The sequence below is a fragment of the Schistocerca cancellata genome, chromosome 1 (assembly GCF_023864275.1).
Source record: "Schistocerca cancellata isolate TAMUIC-IGC-003103 chromosome 1, iqSchCanc2.1, whole genome shotgun sequence".
Taxonomy (NCBI): domain Eukaryota; kingdom Metazoa; phylum Arthropoda; class Insecta; order Orthoptera; family Acrididae; genus Schistocerca; species Schistocerca cancellata.
This window is the reverse complement of record NC_064626.1, coordinates 5,748,584-5,765,411: the sequence shown is the minus strand read 5'-3', so window position 1 is coordinate 5,765,411 and position 16,828 is coordinate 5,748,584. Positions and strand designations below refer to the sequence as shown.

At 54.8% G+C, this 16,828-nt stretch overlaps 1 protein-coding gene and 18 non-coding genes across 19 annotated transcripts in view; all 19 read left to right on the top strand.

The window, feature by feature from the left end:
- The window catches only part of LOC126148542 (uncharacterized), a gene marked incomplete at its 5' end in the record, with an annotated part of 95,356 nt that overhangs the window by 71,791 nt on the left and 6,737 nt on the right, over nt 1–16,828 (top strand). The gene's annotated exons all lie outside the window — the stretch shown is intronic.
- Nucleotides 56–174, top strand: LOC126105519 (5S ribosomal RNA). The gene has a single exon (XR_007523319.1). It is a non-coding gene; the product is annotated as a 5S ribosomal RNA (ribosomal RNA).
- Nucleotides 1,031–1,149, top strand: LOC126101572 (5S ribosomal RNA). The gene has a single exon (XR_007522345.1). It is a non-coding gene; the product is annotated as a 5S ribosomal RNA (ribosomal RNA).
- Nucleotides 2,015–2,133, top strand: LOC126101513 (5S ribosomal RNA). The gene has a single exon (XR_007522333.1). It is a non-coding gene; the product is annotated as a 5S ribosomal RNA (ribosomal RNA).
- Nucleotides 2,992–3,110, top strand: LOC126105396 (5S ribosomal RNA). Its single transcript, XR_007523318.1, has one exon. It is a non-coding gene; the product is annotated as a 5S ribosomal RNA (ribosomal RNA).
- Nucleotides 3,957–4,075, top strand: LOC126105275 (5S ribosomal RNA). The gene has a single exon (XR_007523317.1). It is a non-coding gene; the product is annotated as a 5S ribosomal RNA (ribosomal RNA).
- On the top strand, nt 4,932–5,050 carry LOC126101568 (5S ribosomal RNA). Its single transcript, XR_007522344.1, has one exon. It is a non-coding gene; the product is annotated as a 5S ribosomal RNA (ribosomal RNA).
- LOC126105153 (5S ribosomal RNA) lies at nt 5,900–6,018 on the top strand. Its single transcript, XR_007523316.1, has one exon. It is a non-coding gene; the product is annotated as a 5S ribosomal RNA (ribosomal RNA).
- LOC126101558 (5S ribosomal RNA) lies at nt 6,875–6,993 on the top strand. The gene has a single exon (XR_007522341.1). It is a non-coding gene; the product is annotated as a 5S ribosomal RNA (ribosomal RNA).
- Nucleotides 7,858–7,976, top strand: LOC126105020 (5S ribosomal RNA). The gene has a single exon (XR_007523314.1). It is a non-coding gene; the product is annotated as a 5S ribosomal RNA (ribosomal RNA).
- LOC126104898 (5S ribosomal RNA) lies at nt 8,833–8,951 on the top strand. The gene has a single exon (XR_007523313.1). It is a non-coding gene; the product is annotated as a 5S ribosomal RNA (ribosomal RNA).
- LOC126104777 (5S ribosomal RNA) lies at nt 9,799–9,917 on the top strand. Its single transcript, XR_007523312.1, has one exon. It is a non-coding gene; the product is annotated as a 5S ribosomal RNA (ribosomal RNA).
- LOC126104655 (5S ribosomal RNA) lies at nt 10,764–10,882 on the top strand. Its single transcript, XR_007523311.1, has one exon. It is a non-coding gene; the product is annotated as a 5S ribosomal RNA (ribosomal RNA).
- Nucleotides 11,729–11,847, top strand: LOC126099914 (5S ribosomal RNA). The gene has a single exon (XR_007522132.1). It is a non-coding gene; the product is annotated as a 5S ribosomal RNA (ribosomal RNA).
- Nucleotides 12,704–12,822, top strand: LOC126101416 (5S ribosomal RNA). Its single transcript, XR_007522318.1, has one exon. It is a non-coding gene; the product is annotated as a 5S ribosomal RNA (ribosomal RNA).
- On the top strand, nt 13,668–13,786 carry LOC126101505 (5S ribosomal RNA). Its single transcript, XR_007522332.1, has one exon. It is a non-coding gene; the product is annotated as a 5S ribosomal RNA (ribosomal RNA).
- Nucleotides 14,634–14,752, top strand: LOC126101600 (5S ribosomal RNA). The gene has a single exon (XR_007522353.1). It is a non-coding gene; the product is annotated as a 5S ribosomal RNA (ribosomal RNA).
- LOC126104533 (5S ribosomal RNA) lies at nt 15,601–15,719 on the top strand. The gene has a single exon (XR_007523310.1). It is a non-coding gene; the product is annotated as a 5S ribosomal RNA (ribosomal RNA).
- On the top strand, nt 16,577–16,695 carry LOC126101498 (5S ribosomal RNA). Its single transcript, XR_007522331.1, has one exon. It is a non-coding gene; the product is annotated as a 5S ribosomal RNA (ribosomal RNA).

The window sequence follows — 16,828 nt, the reverse complement described above, 5'->3', positions numbered from 1 at the left end:
TGTGTTGGGAGAAAAGCCGAACGCGAATTCTGCCGTGCTCCTACATTAGATGAGCGCCAACGGCCATACCATGATGAATACACCGGTTCTCGTCCGATCACCGAAGTTAAGCATCATCGGGCCCGGCTAGTACTTGGATGGGTGACCGCCTGGGAAACCCGGGTGCTGTTGGCTCCCTTACTGTTTTTTTTTTGTTATGTCGCCAGCCCAATTTTCAAACTACCTTTCTGTTGTGACAAAGATGCTTCCTTATGCCTTTTAAACTACTGTAATGGAACGAAAATGCAGTAATTAACTCAGTTTGAGGGAGAATGTGCTAACCAAGTTTGCCAAGAAGACTTTGAAAACGACAAAACAGTACGAATCGGCAGGTGATTTCTGAAATACGTCACCGCCTATTGTCGTGTAGGAGTGTAGAGTTCCAAATTTGATTTGTAACCACGAATTTATTCCTTAGTCGTCTCGTCTCGTCTCATCTCGTCTCGTCTCGTCCCGCAGACGTTTGTCGTGCTTGCGCTGTCATATGGACCACGACCCGAGCGGCAGCGAGCGGCAGTCGAGCAAAGTCGGCACAAGTCGGGACGGGGACAGGGACAGGGATAGGAATGGTGCGAATGCACTGCAAACTACGCAGACACCTGGTGTGAGGCGAGGCGAGGCGAGGCGTGGTGAGGCGAGGAAGCCCACATCGCTACCAGTGGGCCCTCCAGCACGACACTGCCACACCCCGCACAGGCCCTCCGCTGAACACCAGGGACAAGATGCGTCCTCCGCTAGTGTCGAAGGCTGCACGCGCCCAGCGAATGACAGGGGGTGCAACGAGCAGCAGTGCGTCTAACACACGCGGCGGTGCGCCCGCCAATTCGGCCGTCACTCTGCTGGGACGCCGGGCGTGCCTCCCCGCGCCGTCCTCGAGGAACTGGCGGTTGCGGAAGGAAGCGCTTTCGTCAAATGCGGCCGAAAACTAACATTTTGTGTGTTGGGAGAAAAGCCGAACGCGAATTCTGCCGTGCTCCTACATTAGATGAGCGTCAACGGCCATACCATGATGAATACACCGGTTCTCGTCCGATCACCGAAGTTAAGCATCATCGGGCCCGGCTAGTACTTGGATGGGTGACCGCCTGGGAAACCCGGGTACTGCTGGCTCCCTTCCTGTTTTTTTTTTTTTTGTTATGTCGCCAGCCCAATTTTCAAACTACCTTTCTGTTGTGACAAAGATGCTTCTTTAAGCCTTTTAAACTACTGTAATGGTACGAAAATGCAGTAATTAACTCAGTTTGAGGGAGAATGTGCTAACCAAGTTTGCCAAGAAGACTTTGAAAACGACAAAACAGTACGAATCGGCAGGTGATTTCTGAAATACGTCACCGCCTATTGTTGTGTAGGTGTGTTGAGTTCCAAATTTGATTTGTAACCACGAATTTATTCCTTAGTCGTCTCGTCTCGTCTCGTCTCGTCTCGTCCCGCAGACGTTTGTCGTGCTTGCGCTGTCATATGGACCACGACCCGAGCGGCAGCGAGCGGCAGTCGAGCAAAGTCGGCACAAGTCGGGACGGGGACAGGGACAGGGATAGGAATGGTGCGAATGCACTGCAAACTACGCAGACACCTGGTGTGAGGCGAGGCGAGGCGAGGCGAGGCGAGGCGTGGCGAGGCGAGGTAGCCCACATCGCTACCAGTGGGCCCTCCAGCACGACACTGCCACACCCCGCACAGGCCCTCCGCTGAACACCAGGGACAAGATGCGTCCTCCGCTAGTGTCGAAGGCTGCACGCGCCCAGCGAATGACAGGGGGTGCAACGAGCAGCAGTGCGTCTAACACACGCGGCGGTGCGCCCGCCAATTCGGCCGTCACTCTGCTGGGACGCCGGGCGTGCCTCCCCGCGCCGTCCTCGAGGAACTGGCGGTTGCGGAAGGAAGCGCTTTCTTCAAATGCGGCCGAAAACTAACATTTTGTGTGTTGGGAGAAAAGCCGAACGCGAATTCTGCCGTGCTCCTACATTAGATGAGCGCCAACGGCCATACCATGATGAATACACCGGTTCTCGTCCGATCACCGAAGTTAAGCATCATCGGGCCCGGCTAGTACTTGGATGGGTGACCGCCTGGGAAACTCGGGTGCTGCTGGCTCCCTTCCTGTTTTTTTTTTTGTTATGTCGCCAGCCCAATTTTCAAACTACCTCTCTGTTGTGACAAAGATGCTTCTTTAAGCCTTTTAAACTACTGTAATGGTACGAAAATGCAGTAAATAACTCAGTTTGAGGGAGAATGTGCTAACCAAGTTTGCCAAGAAGACTTTGAAAACGACAAAACAGTACGAATCGGCAGGTGATTTCTGAAATACGTCACCGCCTATTGTTGTGTAGGAGTGTAGAGTTCCAAATTTGATTTGTAACCACGAATTTATTCCTTAGTCGTCTCGTCTCGTCTCGTCTCGTCTCGTCTCGTCCCGCAGACGTTTGTCGTGCTTGCGCTGTCATATGGACCACGACCCGAGCGGCAGCGAGCGGCAGTCGAGCAAAGTCGGGACAAGTCGGGACGGGGACAGGGACAGGGATAGGAATGGTGCGAATGCACTGCAAACTTACGCAGACACCTGGTGTGAGGCGAGGCGAGGCGAGGCGAGGCGAGGCGAGGAAGCCCACATCGCTACCAGTGGGCTATCCAGCACGACACTGCCACACCCCGCACAGGCCCTCCGCTGAACACCAGGGACAAGATGCGTCCTCCGCTAGTGTCGAAGGCTGCACGCGCCCAGCGAATGACAGGGGGTGCAACGAGCAGCAGTGCGTCTCACACACGCGGCGGTGCGCCCGCCAATTCGGCCGTCACTCTGCTGGGACGCCGGGCGCGCCTCCCCGCGCCGTCCTCGAGGAACTGGCGGTTGCGGAAGGAAGCGCTTTCGTCAAATGCGGCCGAAAACTAACATTTTGTGTGTTGGGAGAAAAGCCGAACGCGAATTCTGCCGTGCTCCTACATTAGATGAGCGCCAACGGCCATACCATGATGAATACACCGGTTCTCGTCCGATCACCGAAGTTAAGCATCATCGGGCCCGGCTAGTACTTGGATGGGTGACCGCCTGGGAAACCCGGGTGCTGTTGGCTCCCTTACTGTTTTTTTTTTGTTATGTCGCCAGCCCAATTTTCAAACTACCTTTCTGTTGTGACAAAGATGCTTCCTTAAGCCTTTTAAACTACTGTAATGGAACGAAAATGCAGTAATTAACTCAGTTTGAGGGAGAATGTGCTAACCAAGTTTGCCAAGAAGACTTTGAAAACGACAAAACAGTACGAATCGGCAGGTGATTTCTGAAATACGTCACCGCCTATTGTTGTGTAGGTGTGTTGAGTTCCAAATTTGATTTGTAACCACGAATTTATTCCTTAGTCGTCTCGTCTCGTCTCGTCTCGTCCCGCAGACGTTTGTCGTGCTTGCGCTGTCATATGGACCACGACCCGAGCGGCAGCGAGCGGCAGTCGAGCAAAGTCGGGACAAGTCGGGACGGGGACAGGGACAGGGATAGGAATGGTGCGAATGCACTGCAAACTACGCAGACACCTGGTGTGAGGCGAGGCGAGGCGAGGCGTGGCGAGGCGAGGTAGCCCACATCGCTACCAGTGGGCCCTCCAGCACGACACTGCCACACCCCGCACAGGCCCTCCGCTGAACACCAGGGACAAGATGCGTCCTCCGCTAGTGTCGAAGGCTGCACGCGCCCAGCGAATGACAGGGGGTGCAACGAGCAGCAGTGCGTCTCACACACGCGGCGGTGCGCCCGCCAATTCGGCCGTCACTCTGCTGGGACGCCGGGCGTGCCTCCCCGCGCCGTCCTCGAGGAACTGGCGGTTGCGGAAGGAAGCGCTTTCGTCAAATGCGGCCGAAAACTAACATTTTGTGTGTTGGGAGAAAAGCCGAACGCGAATTCTGCCGTGCTCCTACATTAGATGAGCGCCAACGGCCATACCATGATGAATACACCGGTTCTCGTCCGATCACCGAAGTTAAGCATCATCGGGCCCGGCTAGTACTTGGATGGGTGACCGCCTGGGAAACCCGGGTGCTGTTGGCTCCCTTACTGTTTTTTTTTTGTTATGTCGCCAGCCCAATTTTCAAACTACCTTTCTGTTGTGACAAAGATGCTTCCTTAAGCCTTTTAAACTACTGTAATGGAACGAAAATGCAGTAATTAACTCAGTTTGAGGGAGAATGTGCTAACCAAGTTTGCCAAGAAGACTTTGAAAACGACAAAACAGTACGAATCGGCAGGTGATTTCTGAAATACGTCACCGCCTATTGTCGTGTAGGAGTGTAGAGTTCCAAATTTGATTTGTAACCACGAATTTATTCCTTAGTCGTCTCGTCTCGTCTCATCTCGTCTCGTCTCGTCCCGCAGACGTTTGTCGTGCTTGCGCTGTCATATGGACCACGACCCGAGCGGCAGCGAGCGGCAGTCGAGCAAAGTCGGCACAAGTCGGGACGGGGACAGGGACAGGGATAGGAATGGTGCGAATGCACTGCAAACTACGCAGACACCTGGTGTGAGGCGAGGCGAGGCGAGGCGTGGCGAGGCGAGGAAGCCCACATCGCTACCAGTGGGCCCTCCAGCACGACACTGCCACACCCCGCACAGGCCCTCCGCTGAACACCAGGGACAAGATGCGTCCTCCGCTAGTGTCGAAGGCTGCACGCGCCCAGCGAATGACAGGGGGTGCAACGAGCAGCAGTGCGTCTAACACACGCGGCGGTGCGCCCGCCAATTCGGCCGTCACTCTGCTGGGACGCCGGGCGTGCCTCCCCGCGCCGTCCTCGAGGAACTGGCGGTTGCGGAAGGAAGCGCTTTCGTCAAATGCGGCCGAAAACTAACATTTTGTGTGTTGGGAGAAAAGCCGAACGCGAATTCTGCCGTGCTCCTACATTAGATGAGCGTCAACGGCCATACCATGATGAATACACCGGTTCTCGTCCGATCACCGAAGTTAAGCATCATCGGGCCCGGCTAGTACTTGGATGGGTGACCGCCTGGGAAACCCGGGTACTGCTGGCTCCCTTCCTGTTTTTTTTTTTTTGTTATGTCGCCAGCCCAATTTTCAAACTACCTTTCTGTTGTGACAAAGATGCTTCTTTAAGCCTTTTAAACTACTGTAATGGTACGAAAATGCAGTAATTAACTCAGTTTGAGGGAGAATGTGCTAACCAAGTTTGCCAAGAAGACTTTGAAAACGACAAAACAGTACGAATCGGCAGGTGATTTCTGAAATACGTCACCGCCTATTGTTGTGTAGGTGTGTTGAGTTCCAAATTTGATTTGTAACCACGAATTTATTCCTTAGTCGTCTCATCTCGTCTCGTCTCGTCCCGCAGACGTTTGTCGTGCTTGCGCTGTCATATGGACCACGACCCGAGCGGCAGCGAGCGGCAGTCGAGCAAAGTCGGCACAAGTCGGGACGGGGACAGGGACAGGGATAGGAATGGTGCGAATGCACTGCAAACTACGCAGACACCTGGTGTGAGGCGAGGCGAGGCGAGGCGTGGCGAGGCGAGGTAGCCCACATCGCTACCAGTGGGCCCTCCAGCACGACACTGCCACACCCCGCACAGGCCCTCCGCTGAACACCAGGGACAAGATGCGTCCTCCGCTAGTGTCGAAGGCTGCACGCGCCCAGCGAATGACAGGGGGTGCAACGAGCAGCAGTGCGTCTAACACACGCGGCGGTGCGCCCGCCAATTCGGCCGTCACTCTGCTGGGACGCCGGGCGTGCCTCCCCGCGCCGTCCTCGAGGAACTGGCGGTTGCGGAAGGAAGCGCTTTCGTCAAATGCGGCCGAAAACTAACATTTTGTGTGTTGGGAGAAAAGCCGAACGCGAATTCTGCCGTGCTCCTACATTAGATGAGCGCCAACGGCCATACCATGATGAATACACCGGTTCTCGTCCGATCACCGAAGTTAAGCATCATCGGGCCCGGCTAGTACTTGGATGGGTGACCGCCTGGGAAACCCGGGTGCTGTTGGCTCCCTTACTGTTTTTTTTTTGTTATGTCGCCAGCCCAATTTTCAAACTACCTTTCTGTTGTGACAAAGATGCTTCCTTATGCCTTTTAAACTACTGTAATGGAACGAAAATGCAGTAATTAACTCAGTTTGAGGGAGAATGTGCTAACCAAGTTTGCCAAGAAGACTTTGAAAACGACAAAACAGTACGAATCGGCAGGTGATTTCTGAAATACGTCACCGCCTATTGTCGTGTAGGAGTGTAGAGTTCCAAATTTGATTTGTAACCACGAATTTATTCCTTAGTCGTCTCGTCTCGTCTCATCTCGTCTCGTCTCGTCCCGCAGACGTTTGTCGTGCTTGCGCTGTCATATGGACCACGACCCGAGCGGCAGCGAGCGGCAGTCGAGCAAAGTCGGCACAAGTCGGGACGGGGACAGGGACAGGGATAGGAATGGTGCGAATGCACTGCAAACTACGCAGACACCTGGTGTGAGGCGAGGCGAGGCGAGGCGTGGTGAGGCGAGGAAGCCCACATCGCTACCAGTGGGCCCTCCAGCACGACACTGCCACACCCCGCACAGGCCCTCCGCTGAACACCAGGGACAAGATGCGTCCTCCGCTAGTGTCGAAGGCTGCACGCGCCCAGCGAATGACAGGGGGTGCAACGAGCAGCAGTGCGTCTAACACACGCGGCGGTGCGCCCGCCAATTCGGCCGTCACTCTGCTGGGACGCCGGGCGTGCCTCCCCGCGCCGTCCTCGAGGAACTGGCGGTTGCGGAAGGAAGCGCTTTCGTCAAATGCGGCCGAAAACTAACATTTTGTGTGTTGGGAGAAAAGCCGAACGCGAATTCTGCCGTGCTCCTACATTAGATGAGCGTCAACGGCCATACCATGATGAATACACCGGTTCTCGTCCGATCACCGAAGTTAAGCATCATCGGGCCCGGCTAGTACTTGGATGGGTGACCGCCTGGGAAACCCGGGTACTGCTGGCTCCCTTCCTGTTTTTTTTTTTTTGTTATGTCGCCAGCCCAATTTTCAAACTACCTTTCTGTTGTGACAAAGATGCTTCTTTAAGCCTTTTAAACTACTGTAATGGTACGAAAATGCAGTAATTAACTCAGTTTGAGGGAGAATGTGCTAACCAAGTTTGCCAAGAAGACTTTGAAAACGACAAAACAGTACGAATCGGCAGGTGATTTCTGAAATACGTCACCGCCTATTGTTGTGTAGGTGTGTTGAGTTCCAAATTTGATTTGTAACCACGAATTTATTCCTTAGTCGTCTCGTCTCGTCTCGTCTCGTCTCGTCCCGCAGACGTTTGTCGTGCTTGCGCTGTCATATGGACCACGACCCGAGCGGCAGCGAGCGGCAGTCGAGCAAAGTCGGCACAAGTCGGGACGGGGACAGGGACAGGGATAGGAATGGTGCGAATGCACTGCAAACTACGCAGACACCTGGTGTGAGGCGAGGCGAGGCGAGGCGAGGCGAGGCGTGGCGAGGCGAGGTAGCCCACATCGCTACCAGTGGGCCCTCCAGCACGACACTGCCACACCCCGCACAGGCCCTCCGCTGAACACCAGGGACAAGATGCGTCCTCCGCTAGTGTCGAAGGCTGCACGCGCCCAGCGAATGACAGGGGGTGCAACGAGCAGCAGTGCGTCTAACACACGCGGCGGTGCGCCCGCCAATTCGGCCGTCACTCTGCTGGGACGCCGGGCGTGCCTCCCCGCGCCGTCCTCGAGGAACTGGCGGTTGCGGAAGGAAGCGCTTTCGTCAAATGCGGCCGAAAACTAACATTTTGTGTGTTGGGAGAAAAGCCGAACGCGAATTCTGCCGTGCTCCTACATTAGATGAGCGCCAACGGCCATACCATGATGAATACACCGGTTCTCGTCCGATCACCGAAGTTAAGCATCATCGGGCCCGGCTAGTACTTGGATGGGTGACCGCCTGGGAAACCCGGGTGCTGTTGGCTCCCTTACTGTTTTTTTTTTGTTATGTCGCCAGCCCAATTTTCAAACTACCTTTCTGTTGTGACAAAGATGCTTCCTTATGCCTTTTAAACTACTGTAATGGAACGAAAATGCAGTAATTAACTCAGTTTGAGGGAGAATGTGCTAACCAAGTTTGCCAAGAAGACTTTGAAAACGACAAAACAGTACGAATCGGCAGGTGATTTCTGAAATACGTCACCGCCTATTGTCGTGTAGGAGTGTAGAGTTCCAAATTTGATTTGTAACCACGAATTTATTCCTTAGTCGTCTCGTCTCGTCTCATCTCGTCTCGTCTCGTCCCGCAGACGTTTGTCGTGCTTGCGCTGTCATATGGACCACGACCCGAGCGGCAGCGAGCGGCAGTCGAGCAAAGTCGGCACAAGTCGGGACGGGGACAGGGACAGGGATAGGAATGGTGCGAATGCACTGCAAACTACGCAGACACCTGGTGTGAGGCGAGGCGAGGCGAGGCGTGGCGAGGCGAGGAAGCCCACATCGCTACCAGTGGGCCCTCCAGCACGACACTGCCACACCCCGCACAGGCCCTCCGCTGAACACCAGGGACAAGATGCGTCCTCCGCTAGTGTCGAAGGCTGCACGCGCCCAGCGAATGACAGGGGGTGCAACGAGCAGCAGTGCGTCTCACACACGCGGCGGTGCGCCCGCCAATTCGGCCGTCACTCTGCTGGGACGCCGGGCGCGCCTCCCCGCGCCGTCCTCGAGGAACTGGCGGTTGCGGAAGGAAGCGCTTTCGTCAAATGCGGCCGAAAACTAACATTTTGTGTGTTGGGAGAAAAGCCGAACGCGAATTCTGCCGTGCTCCTACATTAGATGAGCGCCAACGGCCATACCATGATGAATACACCGGTTCTCGTCCGATCACCGAAGTTAAGCATCATCGGGCCCGGCTAGTACTTGGATGGGTGACCGCCTGGGAAACCCGGGTGCTGTTGGCTCCCTTACTGTTTTTTTTTTTGTTATGTCGCCAGCCCAATTTTCAAACTACCTTTCTGTTGTGACAAAGATGCTTCCTTAAGCCTTTTAAACTACTGTAATGGAACGAAAATGCAGTAATTAACTCAGTTTGAGGGAGAATGTACTAACCAAGTTTGCCAAGAAGACTTTGAAAACGACAAAACAGTACGAATCGGCAGGTGATTTCTGAAATACGTCACCGCCTATTGTTGTGTAGGTGTGTTGAGTTCCAAATTTGATTTGTAACCACGAATTTATTCCTTAGTCGTCTCGTCTCGTCTCGTCTCGTCCCGCAGACGTTTGTCGTGCTTGCGCTGTCATATGGACCACGACCCGAGCGGCAGCGAGCGGCAGTCGAGCAAAGTCGGGACAAGTCGGGACGGGGACAGGGACAGGGATAGGAATGGTGCGAATGCACTGCAAACTACGCAGACACCTGGTGTGAGGCGAGGCGAGGCGAGGCGTGGCGAGGCGAGGTAGCCCACATCGCTACCAGTGGGCCCTCCAGCACGACACTGCCACACCCCGCACAGGCCCTCCGCTGAACACCAGGGACAAGATGCGTCCTCCGCTAGTGTCGAAGGCTGCACGCGCCCAGCGAATGACAGGGGGTGCAACGAGCAGCAGTGCGTCTCACACACGCGGCGGTGCGCCCGCCAATTCGGCCGTCACTCTGCTGGGACGCCGGGCGCGCCTCCCCGCGCCGTCCTCGAGGAACTGGCGGTTGCGGAAGGAAGCGCTTTCGTCAAATGCGGCCGAAAACTAACATTTTGTGTGTTGGGAGAAAAGCCGAACGCGAATTCTGCCGTGCTCCTACATTAGATGAGCGCCAACGGCCATACCATGATGAATACACCGGTTCTCGTCCGATCACCGAAGTTAAGCATCATCGGGCCCGGCTAGTACTTGGATGGGTGACCGCCTGGGAAACCCGGGTGCTGTTGGCTCCCTTACTGTTTTTTTTTTGTTATGTCGCCAGCCCAATTTTCAAACTAACTTTCTGTTGTGACAAAGATGCTTCCTTAAGCCTTTTAAACTACTGTAATGGAACGAAAATGCAGTAATTAACTCAGTTTGAGGGAGAATGTACTAACCAAGTTTGCCAAGAAGACTTTGAAAACGACAAAACAGTACGAATCGGCAGGTGATTTCTGAAATACGTCACCGCCTATTGTTGTGTAGGTGTGTTGAGTTCCAAATTTGATTTGTAACCACGAATTTATTCCTTAGTCGTCTCGTCTCGTCTCGTCTCGTCCCGCAGACGTTTGTCGTGCTTGCGCTGTCATATGGACCACGACCCGAGCGGCAGCGAGCGGCAGTCGAGCAAAGTCGGCACAAGTCGGGACGGGGACAGGGACAGGGATAGGAATGGTGCGAATGCACTGCAAACTACGCAGACACCTGGTGTGAGGCGAGGCGAGGCGAGGCGTGGCGAGGCGAGGAAGCCCACATCGCTACCAGTGGGCCCTCCAGCACGACACTGCCACACCCCGCACAGGCCCTCCGCTGAACACCAGGGACAAGATGCGTCCTCCGCTAGTGTCGAAGGCTGCACGCGCCCAGCGAATGACAGGGGGTGCAACGAGCAGCAGTGCGTCTAACACACGCGGCGGTGCGCCCGCCAATTCGGCCGTCACTCTGCTGGGACGCCGGGCGTGCCTCCTCGCGCCGTCCTCGAGGAACTGGCGGTTGCGGAAGGAAGCGCTTTCGTCAAATGCGGCCGAAAACTAACATTTTGTGTGTTGGGAGAAAAGCCGAACGCGAATTCTGCCGTGCTCCTACATTAGATGAGCGCCAACGGCCATACCATGATGAATACACCGGTTCTCGTCCGATCACCGAAGTTAAGCATCATCGGGCCCGGCTAGTACTTGGATGGGTGACCGCCTGGGAAACCCGGGTGCTGTTGGCTCCCTTACTGTTTTTTTTTTGTTATGTCGCCAGCCCAATTTTCAAACTACCTTTCTGTTGTGACAAAGATGCTTCCTTAAGCCTTTTAAACTACTGTAATGGAACGAAAATGCAGTAATTAACTCAGTTTGAGGGAGAATGTACTAACCAAGTTTGCCAAGAAGACTTTGAAAACGACAAAACAGTACGAATCGGCAGGTGATTTCTGAAATACGTCACCGCCTATTGTTGTGTAGGTGTGTTGAGTTCCAAATTTGATTTGTAACCACGAATTTATTCCTTAGTCGTCTCGTCTCGTCTCGTCTCGTCCCGCAGACGTTTGTCGTGCTTGCGCTGTCATATGGACCACGACCCGAGCGGCAGCGAGCGGCAGTCGAGCAAAGTCGGCACAAGTCGGGACGGGGACAGGGACAGGGATAGGAATGGTGCGAATGCACTGCAAACTACGCAGACACCTGGTGTGAGGCGAGGCGAGGCGAGGCGTGGCGAGGCGAGGAAGCCCACATCGCTACCAGTGGGCCCTCCAGCACGACACTGCCACACCCCGCACAGGCCCTCCGCTGAACACCAGGGACAAGATGCGTCCTCCGCTAGTGTCGAAGGCTGCACGCGCCCAGCGAATGACAGGGGGTGCAACGAGCAGCAGTGCGTCTCACACACGCGGCGGTGCGCCCGCCAATTCGGCCGTCACTCTGCTGGGACGCCGGGCGCGCCTCCCCGCGCCGTCCTCGAGGAACTGGCGGTTGCGGAAGGAAGCGCTTTCGTCAAATGCGGCCGAAAACTAACATTTTGTGTGTTGGGAGAAAAGCCGAACGCGAATTCTGCCGTGCTCCTACATTAGATGAGCGTCAACGGCCATACCATGATGAATACACCGGTTCTCGTCCGATCACCGAAGTTAAGCATCATCGGGCCCGGCTAGTACTTGGATGGGTGACCGCCTGGGAAACCCGGGTGCTGTTGGCTCCCTTACTGTTTTTTTTTTGTTATGTCGCCAGCCCAATTTTCAAACTACCTTTCTGTTGTGACAAAGATGCTTCCTTATGCCTTTTAAACTACTGTAATGGAACGAAAATGCAGTAATTAACTCAGTTTGAGGGAGAATGTGCTAACCAAGTTTGCCAAGAAGACTTTGAAAACGACAAAACAGTACGAATCGGCAGGTGATTTCTGAAATACGTCACCGCCTATTGTCGTGTAGGAGTGTAGAGTTCCAAATTTGATTTGTAACCACGAATTTATTCCTTAGTCGTCTCGTCTCGTCTCATCTCGTCTCGTCTCGTCCCGCAGACGTTTGTCGTGCTTGCGCTGTCATATGGACCACGACCCGAGCGGCAGCGAGCGGCAGTCGAGCAAAGTCGGCACAAGTCGGGACGGGGACAGGGACAGGGATAGGAATGGTGCGAATGCACTGCAAACTACGCAGACACCTGGTGTGAGGCGAGGCGAGGCGAGGCGTGGCGAGGCGAGGAAGCCCACATCGCTACCAGTGGGCCCTCCAGCACGACACTGCCACACCCCGCACAGGCCCTCCGCTGAACACCAGGGACAAGATGCGTCCTCCGCTAGTGTCGAAGGCTGCACGCGCCCAGCGAATGACAGGGGGTGCAACGAGCAGCAGTGCGTCTCACACACGCGGCGGTGCGCCCGCCAATTCGGCCGTCACTCTGCTGGGACGCCGGGCGCGCCTCCCCGCGCCGTCCTCGAGGAACTGGCGGTTGCGGAAGGAAGCGCTTTCGTCAAATGCGGCCGAAAACTAACATTTTGTGTGTTGGGAGAAAAGCCGAACGCGAATTCTGCCGTGCTCCTACATTAGATGAGCGTCAACGGCCATACCATGATGAATACACCGGTTCTCGTCCGATCACCAAAGTTAAGCATCATCGGGCCCGGCTAGTACTTGGATGGGTGACCGCCTGGGAAACCCGGGTGCTGTTGGCTCCCTTACTGTTTTTTTTTGTTATGTCGCCAGCCCAATTTTCAAACTAACTTTCTGTTGTGACAAAGATGCTTCCTTAAGCCTTTTAAACTACTGTAATGGAACGAAAATGCAGTAATTAACTCAGTTTGAGGGAGAATGTACTAACCAAGTTTGCCAAGAAGACTTTGAAAACGACAAAACAGTACGAATCGGCAGGTGATTTCTGAAATACGTCACCGCCTATTGTTGTGTAGGTGTGTTGAGTTCCAAATTTGATTTGTAACCACGAATTTATTCCTTAGTCGTCTCGTCTCGTCTCGTCTCGTCCCGCAGACGTTTGTCGTGCTTGCGCTGTCATATGGACCACGACCCGAGCGGCAGCGAGCGGCAGTCGAGCAAAGTCGGCACAAGTCGGGACGGGGACAGGGACAGGGATAGGAATGGTGCGAATGCACTGCAAACTACGCAGACACCTGGTGTGAGGCGAGGCGAGGCGAGGCGTGGCGAGGCGAGGAAGCCCACATCGCTACCAGTGGGCCCTCCAGCACGACACTGCCACACCCCGCACAGGCCCTCCGCTGAGCACCAGGGACAAGATGCGTCCTCCGCTAGTGTCGAAGGCTGCACGCGCCCAGCGAATGACAGGGGGTGCAACGAGCAGCAGTGCGTCTAACACACGCGGCGGTGCGCCCGCCAATTCGGCCGTCACTCTGCTGGGACGCCGGGCGTGCCTCCCCGCGCCGTCCTCGAGGAACTGGCGGTTGCGGAAGGAAGCGCTTTCGTCAAATGCGGCCGAAAACTAACATTTTGTGTGTTGGGAGAAAAGCCGAACGCGAATTCTGCCGTGCTCCTACATTAGATGAGCGTCAACGGCCATACCATGATGAATACACCGGTTCTCGTCCGATCACCGAAGTTAAGCAACATCGGGCCCGGCTAGTACTTGGATGGGTGACCGCCTGGGAAACCCGGGTGCTGTTGGCTCCCTTACTGTTTTTTTTTTTGTTATGTCGCCAGCCCAATTTTCAAACTAACTTTCTGTTGTGACAAAGATGCTTCCTTAAGCCTTTTAAACTACTGTAATGGAACGAAAATGCAGTAATTAACTCAGTTTGAGGGAGAATGTACTAACCAAGTTTGCCAAGAAGACTTTGAAAACGACAAAACAGTACGAATCGGCAGGTGATTTCTGAAATACGTCAGCGCCTATTGTTGTGTAGGTGTGTTGAGTTCCAAATTTGATTTGTAACCACGAATTTATTCCTTAGTCGTCTCGTCTCGTCTCGTCTCGTCCCGCAGACGTTTGTCGTGCTTGCGCTGTCATATGGACCACGACCCGAGCGGCAGCGAGCGGCAGTCGAGCAAAGTCGGGACAAGTCGGGACGGGGACAGGGACAGGGATAGGAATGGTGCGAATGCACTGCAAACTACGCAGACACCTGGTGTGAGGCGAGGCGAGGCGAGGCGTGGCGAGGCGAGGTAGCCCACATCGCTACCAGTGGGCCCTCCAGCACGACACTGCCACACCCCGCACAGGCCCTCCGCTGAACACCAGGGACAAGATGCGTCCTCCGCTAGTGTCGAAGGCTGCACGCGCCCAGCGAATGACAGGGGGTGCAACGAGCAGCAGTGCGTCTAACACACGCGGCGGTGCGCCCGCCAATTCGGCCGTCACTCTGCTGGGACGCCGGGCGTGCCTCCCCGCGCCGTCCTCGAGGAACTGGCGGTTGCGGAAGGAAGCGCTTTCGTCAAATGCGGCCGAAAACTAAAATTTTGTGTGTTGGGAGAAAAGCCGAACGCGAATTCTGCCGTGCTCCTACATTAGATGAGCGTCAACGGCCATACCATGATGAATACACCGGTTCTCGTCCGATCACCGAAGTTAAGCATCATCGGGCTCGGCTAGTACTTGGATGGGTGACCGCCTGGGAAACCCGGGTACTGCTGGCTCCCTTCCTGTTTTTTTTTTTTGTTATGTCGCCAGCCCAATTTTCAAACTACCTTTCTGTTGTGACAAAGATGCTTCTTTAAGCCTTTTAAACTACTGTAATGGTACGAAAATGCAGTAATTAACTCAGTTTGAGGGAGAATGTGCTAACCAAGTTTGCCAAGAAGACTTTGAAAACGACAAAACAGTACGAATCGGCAGGTGATTTCTGAAATACGTCACCGCCTATTGTTGTGTAGGTGTGTTGAGTTCCAAATTTGATTTGTAACCACGAATTTATTCCTTAGTCGTCTCGTCTCGTCTCGTCTCGTCCCGCAGACGTTTGTCGTGCTTGCGCTGTCATATGGACCACGACCCGAGCGGCAGCGAGCGGCAGTCGAGCAAAGTCGGCACAAGTCGGGACGGGGACAGGGACAGGGATAGGAATGGTGCGAATGCACTGCAAACTACGCAGACACCTGGTGTGAGGCGAGGCGAGGCGAGGCGTGGCGAGGCGAGGTAGCCCACATCGCTACCACTGGGCCCTCCAGCACGACACTGCCACACCCCGCACAGGCCCTCCGCTGAACACCAGGGACAAGATGCGTCCTCCGCTAGTGTCGAAGGCTGCACGCGCCCAGCGAATGACAGGGGGTGCAACGAGCAGCAGTGCGTCTAACACACGCGGCGGTGCGCCCGCCAATTCGGCCGTCACTCTGCTGGGACGCCGGGCGTGCCTCCCCGCGCCGTCCTCGAGGAACTGGCGGTTGCGGAAGGAAGCGCTTTCGTCAAATGCGGCCGAAAACTAACATTTTGTGTGTTGGGAGAAAAGCCGAACGCGAATTCTGCCGTGCTCCTACATTAGATGAGCGCCAACGGCCATACCATGATGAATACACCGGTTCTCGTCCGATCACCGAAGTTAAGCATCATCGGGCCCGGCTAGTACTTGGATGGGTGACCGCCTGGGAAACCCGGGTGCTGTTGGCTCCCTTACTGTTTTTTTTTTTGTTATGTCGCCAGCCCAATTTTCAAACTACCTTTCTGTTGTGACAAAGATGCTTCCTTAAGCCTTTTAAACTACTGTAATGGAACGAAAATGCAGTAATTAACTCAGTTTGAGGGAGAATGTGCTAACCAAGTTTGCCAAGAAGACTTTGAAAACGACAAAACAGTACGAATCGGCAGGTGATTTCTGAAATACGTCACCGCCTATTGTCGTGTAGGAGTGTAGAGTTCCAAATTTGATTTGTAACCACGAATTTATTCCTTAGTCGTCTCGTCTCGTCTCATCTCGTCTCGTCTCGTCCCGCAGACGTTTGTCGTGCTTGCGCTGTCATATGGACCACGACCCGAGCGGCAGCGAGCGGCAGTCGAGCAAAGTCGGCACAAGTCGGGACGGGGACAGGGACAGGGATAGGAATGGTGCGAATGCACTGCAAACTACGCAGACACCTGGTGTGAGGCGAGGCGAGGCGAGGCGTGGTGAGGCGAGGAAGCCCACATCGCTACCAGTGGGCCCTCCAGCACGACACTGCCACACCCCGCACAGGCCCTCCGCTGAACACCAGGGACAAGATGCGTCCTCCGCTAGTGTCGAAGGCTGCACGCGCCCAGCGAATGACAGGGGGTGCAACGAGCAGCAGTGCGTCTAACACACGCGGCGGTGCGCCCGCCAATTCGGCCGTCACTCTGCTGGGACGCCGGGCGTGCCTCCCCGCGCCGTCCTCGAGGAACTGGCGGTTGCGGAAGGAAGCGCTTTCGTCAAATGCGGCCGAAAACTAACATTTTGTGTGTTGGGAGAAAAGCCGAACGCGAATTCTGCCGTGCTCCTACATTAGATGAGCGTCAACGGCCATACCATGATGAATACACCGGTTCTCGTCCGATCACCGAAGTTAAGCATCATCGGGCCCGGCTAGTACTTGGATGGGTGACCGCCTGGGAAACCCGGGTGCTGCTGGCTCCCTTCCTGTTTTTTTTTTTGTTATGTCGCCAGCCCAATTTTCAAACTACCTTTCTGTTGTGACAAAGATGCTTCCTTATGCCTTTTAAACTACTGTAATGGAACGAAAATGCAGTAATTAACTCAGTTTGAG